Genomic DNA, 5219 nt, shown 5'->3' on the forward strand with positions numbered 1-5219 from the left:
GTATGTCCATGTGTGTAGCTGAAATGCGGTGGCTCCTGGGCTAAGGATTGGGTTCGCTCCACAGTGGGGCTGGGGAGTGTGACTCGTCACACTGGGTGACATTCTGGGTGCTGCGCTCTCTGTAAAGCGAGGAGTCGCCCAAAAAACTGTTGCTGAAAACTAAAGTAAATAAAATGTCTCTGGGCAACAGTCGGTTTCCATCTCATCTCCATTAAAATTTTGCAAAGAAGAGTTTTGGGGTTTTTATGATAATTGGAATATTTGTTGCAGGACCCACTCGCTGCCTGGTGTGCAGAGACCTGGAAATGGGGGCGTGAAAGTAAGTCAAAGCATTTATACAATTTCTAAAGCATTTCTATTGCAGTATTTCTAATGCAGGCAGATGCGTTCCTGTTTTTACATGACATTACAGAGACACGATCGGTTTGAAATCGAGTTAGTTTACCAAAGAAAACAACGTTAAGAGTTATTTTAGTCCTGTGTTCTGTGTGAATGAAATGGGGATGAAGGCAGCTTGCCCCATGGAGAAGGAAAAGGAAGAAAAAAGATGCAGAGTGCGCAAACTGAACAGAAACAGGTGGAAGACTCAAAGTTCTCCGCAGCCTTTTCACTTGTTCCTTGGGGTGGGGTGGGGCGGAGGAGGAAACCATAGTGCATCTAGATTATTTTGCTTCGTTTTTAAAAAGACCTTGCCCTTGGCGTAACTCGGGTAACGAAAATAACCCCGCGGTCCCCGGCCCGGTGATGAACTTACCCTTCCCGCCCGGTGCGGTGCGGTGCGGTGCGGTGCGGTGCGGTGCGGTGCGGTGCGGTGCGGTGCGGTGCGGTGCGGTGCGGTGCGTGCGGCTCCGTCCGTCCCGTCGCGCCCGGCCCCGCGGCGCCGTTTATAGCGCGGGGCGGGCGGTGGGTGCGGCGGGGCCGGGTGGCACCTGGTGGCCGGGTTCTCCCCCCGCCAGCCCGGGCGGCAACGACCGCCCCTTCCCGGGCGGGCGGCTCATTAATCACGGAGCTGTCGGGGGCGGAGGGGGGGGGTCATCGCCCATCGCCTCCCTCCCTGCCGGCCCCGGTACCGGCAGCGCCCGCGGGTCGCCCCCAGGCCCTCGGCCGGGCCCCGCCGCAGCGGGAGGGAAGCGGGGAGGGGGGGACTCGGCGCTCCGCGCTGCCCCTCGCCCCGTCCCCGCTGTTTTTCTTGGGATAAAGTAACGGTTTTGCTGGAGGAGAGAAACTGAATCGCTGGGCTGGGGGCTCAGGCGACGGTTTGTTAAAAGCGAGTTGTTTCTCTCCGCTCCGTCGCCGCTTCTCCGGCTCCCGGAGGTTCCCGGGGCAGCAGGGGGGGTCCCTTCCGAGGTCCCCCCGGGCGAGGCTCCGTCCCGCAGCCAAGGTGGGAGCGGGTCCCCCCCCCGGGGACCGACCCACATGCGTGGGTCCAAACGCGGGGTTTAAACACGGAGGGGATGAGGGGTGATTTAAAAGTGAGCGGGGAGCCATTAAAAATTAGTAACACTAATGAGAAGGGACAGTCAAAATAAATAGCGGGGGTATAGAATTAGCCCAGAAAAAACATTTTGAACGAAGCCTGATTGCGCGATAACAGAGACACAATAAATCAAGCCCCGGGCGCAGTAGAAAAACAAAGTCTGAGCGATTTTGTTACCGGGTTTGCAGCCAAAAAAATTAAGGACTTAATCTTCGGCGATAATTTGAAGTCCCGGGAAGGGACAATTCAGGGGCGGGAGGGACGAGGCTGGAGGGGACTGGCGGGGACCTGCGTCTGTCCCGCGAGGCTGCTGCGGCCTCCGGGGCGAGCGAGCATGGGAGCATGGCCGACGCTTCCCTGCACCTAAACCCGCTTCGAAATTCACTCTGCGGCTCCAAGAAGCAGTTCTTGAACGCGTCCTTCAACTTGCACTGAAAACACCCTGGCTGACACCGTGGCGTGGTTTGGGAGAACAGATCCCGGACTCACCAAGGAGGGGGCGACTTGCCTTCCCACCACGGTTGCCCTGGAGCTCCTCTTTCGGTTGCCAGACCCCCCCTGAGTAGGTCCTGCAGGCAAGTGTGGGGATGAGTTCTCCCAGGCCCCAAGGAGGCGTCTGTCCCGGATCTGCCTGCCCAAGAAATGTCTGTTCCAAAAGGAGTTTTAACGAGGCTACAGGACCCTCAGCAGTGTCAATATGTATGGATCAGCGATGGCCAGAGGACTTCACGGTAGGTGTCCTGAGACTTCCCAGCCACCCTCAATTAGCGGATCATGAGTACTGTGCTCTTCTTCTCTACTCCAATGTAATTAACTACACAAAATTATGTATATTTTTTGACTTTCCCATTGTACGTACAGGGCGTTCAGCCTCAGTGGAGGAAAGCCAGTGGAAGGAGTTGGAAGAGAAGTGGTGGAACCCCATTACCGTCTTTTGACAACTCTAAATCCAGCTTGTGGTTAGAGAGATTGCATAGTGACGTTTGTGAGCAGGGTTTGGAGAGACCACCCTGGCTGCCAACACTGTTCCCAGAGAAAAGGTGCTTCAGATATTTAAAAAAAAACACCCAACAAATACATATGAATTCAGACATAATTTCCCTTTACCCCATAAAGACTTTCTCCCACCAGAAGACGACTGCTCTGTTGTAACCACCAAGAGATCCAGTGATGATTTTCTTGTATCAACCCATTATTTAAAAGCTGTAACAAGCTGCTGCAGCTGTTTCTTCTTCTTTCCCAGCAAATGCCTGAGAATGGCTTTCCTGCCTTACCTTCCACAGTATATTTCAAATCTGAGAGACACCAACATCACAGAAGAGCCAGATTTCCAGCGTGATTTAGGTAAGGAAAAGTTCTACCAGAGACAGAGCTATGTTTTTCCAGATACATTTTGTTCCCTTCACGTCAAATTATTTTCTGGTTTTACAGCTACAATTCAGCACGAACATTCATGGTATTTCCTCCCAATTTGTTCATTTTCTCCCGTCCCATTTCTGTATAAGGACATAACAAGCAGGTTTGTCTGCCGGCACGGTGAGGGGTGGATATTGGTCCTGCCGATGGGCCAGAAGAAATGTCACTCGTCCGAGTAAACCAGCGACGGCACAAAGCCACAGGGCTGGATCTGGTCAGGTCCCACTCATCCCAGCTGTAGTTTGGGAGAAATCAAAGGCGAGACACTGCCACGGGAGAGTCAAAATAGGCTGAAATTCAAAACTTCTGCTTCGTGGGGAAAACTCAACATTTCCGAAGTGGGAGTGCATTCCAAACCCAAACCAAAATATTGAAAATTTCCAATTAAATACCTTTTTTCCTTATTTCAAATGCCATGTTGTTAGCGTACTGTAGGACCGCAGCATATTCTGCAGTTATGTTAAATGCATTATATTACAGTGTAGCAAAACACTTTCAACCGTATTTTCTGAATTACTAAAGGTAGAGCTGCTTCTTCTAGCTGCTTCTAGTAGTGGAATACTAGAACACATCTGTGCCTCTCCAGTACGCTGTAAGAAAGATTTTAACACTGAAAAAGGAAACAGGACATTTTTAATTTCATCTCTCTTTCCAAATTTGCTGATCAAAGTAGTTTAGTTTAGCTTCCGAAAATGTTGTCTTAATCAAAACTGCATTTTAAATTACAAAGTCTTTTGATGAACATTTTCATTAACAACTCTAAAACAATAAAAAAGGTTTTTTTGCTCTGCTACTCCCCCTTCAAAGTTGTCGTCTCTCTAGATTTTTCCCTGCGGTCATAAATCCAAATTTTTGAAAATAAATGTGGGGGTTTTTTTTCCTAAAATCACAAAATTCTCAGAGGCAAGTTGCAAAAAGGAAGCTGAAGTGAGTTTAATATTCTGTTTTCGCAGCTACTGCCAAGAAGCAGACATCCACTTTTCTCAGTAATAATTACTTTAAAAATATTACCTGAAATACCTATCAGAAGGGCTCCATTCTAGTGTGTGTTCGTGTGCGCGTACATAAGTGTTAGAGCATAATATTAAGACTTAGTCTTATGTTATTTAGAAAGGCCTACATCTTTTTAAAGACTTGGATACTGAGATCCCGCTGTAATTCCATTTCACACCCACAGAGATTTCAGGAAATAGAATTATAGAATCGCCGAGGTTGGAAGGGACCTTTCAGATCTAGTCCAACCATCAACCTAACTCTGACAAAAAACAGCACTAAACCATATCTTTAAGCACCCATCTGTTAAATACCTCCAGGGATGGTGCCTCAGCCACTTCCCTGGGCAGCCTGTTCCAATGTTTGATAACCCTTTCAGTGTAAAAATTTTTCCTAATACCCAGTCTAAACCTCCCCTGGCGCAACTAGAGGCTGTTTCCTCTTGTCCTATCGCCCGTTACTTCAAAACTATTCCATCCATTGAAAGGTCAGCTCGGCCGCCCTCACCATGGGAGAAGAGGGAGGGAAGCCGGGGTGAAGGATGGGAACCCCAGGGGACCTGGCTCACGGTTTGCCCTCGCTGTAGCAGCCGGGTGAGTGTCGCAGCCAGCGCGAGCGAGCGGCGTGGGAGCCGAGCAGGGTAAGGGCTGGCTCTGCCAGAGCGGGAGAAGTGTGAATATTTATGCATCGAAGGACAGCGTGAATGATCGCACTCAAGGGGAAGCGCAGACTTAAAATGCAGGGGTTTACAGCGGGCCAAAGAAGGGCACCGAGCGTCCGTGTATGCAGCTGGGATGTAGCCGCACCATTGCGGATTACAAAAAGTGAGAGGGAGATGAGATCCAGAGAGAGCAAGACCCGCTTTGCCCTTTCACCAGTGGAAGACTTTGATGGGGGTTTGCTTGAGCGAGCCGCGAGATGCTTGGCTGCAGGAAGCTCTGCGTGAAACGCCGTACAGAGAATAATTCATTCAGGTCTTAAATATTTTATGTAATGCACAATAAACTAAAGTCTTAAAAGCTGGAAATAGAACCTAGGAAAAGTAAGTCACACTGTGGATGGGTTCCTGGCGTAACACAGATTGAGAGAGACTAAAAATCCATTACAGGTTTTGAAGCGGGTGTGTGCAAGGCAGAGGGAAGCGCGAGGGTGGAAAGGCTGCCTCAGGTAACGCCGTGCTACAGGGATCAGGAGGTGACTCTCTCATGCGCTGCACGGAGTCCGCAGCCCAGCAGCTGCCACTTAAACATCGTCACCAGAAGTATTGGCGTTCTTCTCTGGGAACTGTCTAAACAAGAAGCAGCTTTTTTTTAATGTATGTATTTCTATGTTC

The sequence above is a fragment of the Chroicocephalus ridibundus genome, chromosome 2 (assembly GCF_963924245.1).
Source record: "Chroicocephalus ridibundus chromosome 2, bChrRid1.1, whole genome shotgun sequence".
Taxonomy (NCBI): Eukaryota; Metazoa; Chordata; class Aves; order Charadriiformes; family Laridae; genus Chroicocephalus; species Chroicocephalus ridibundus.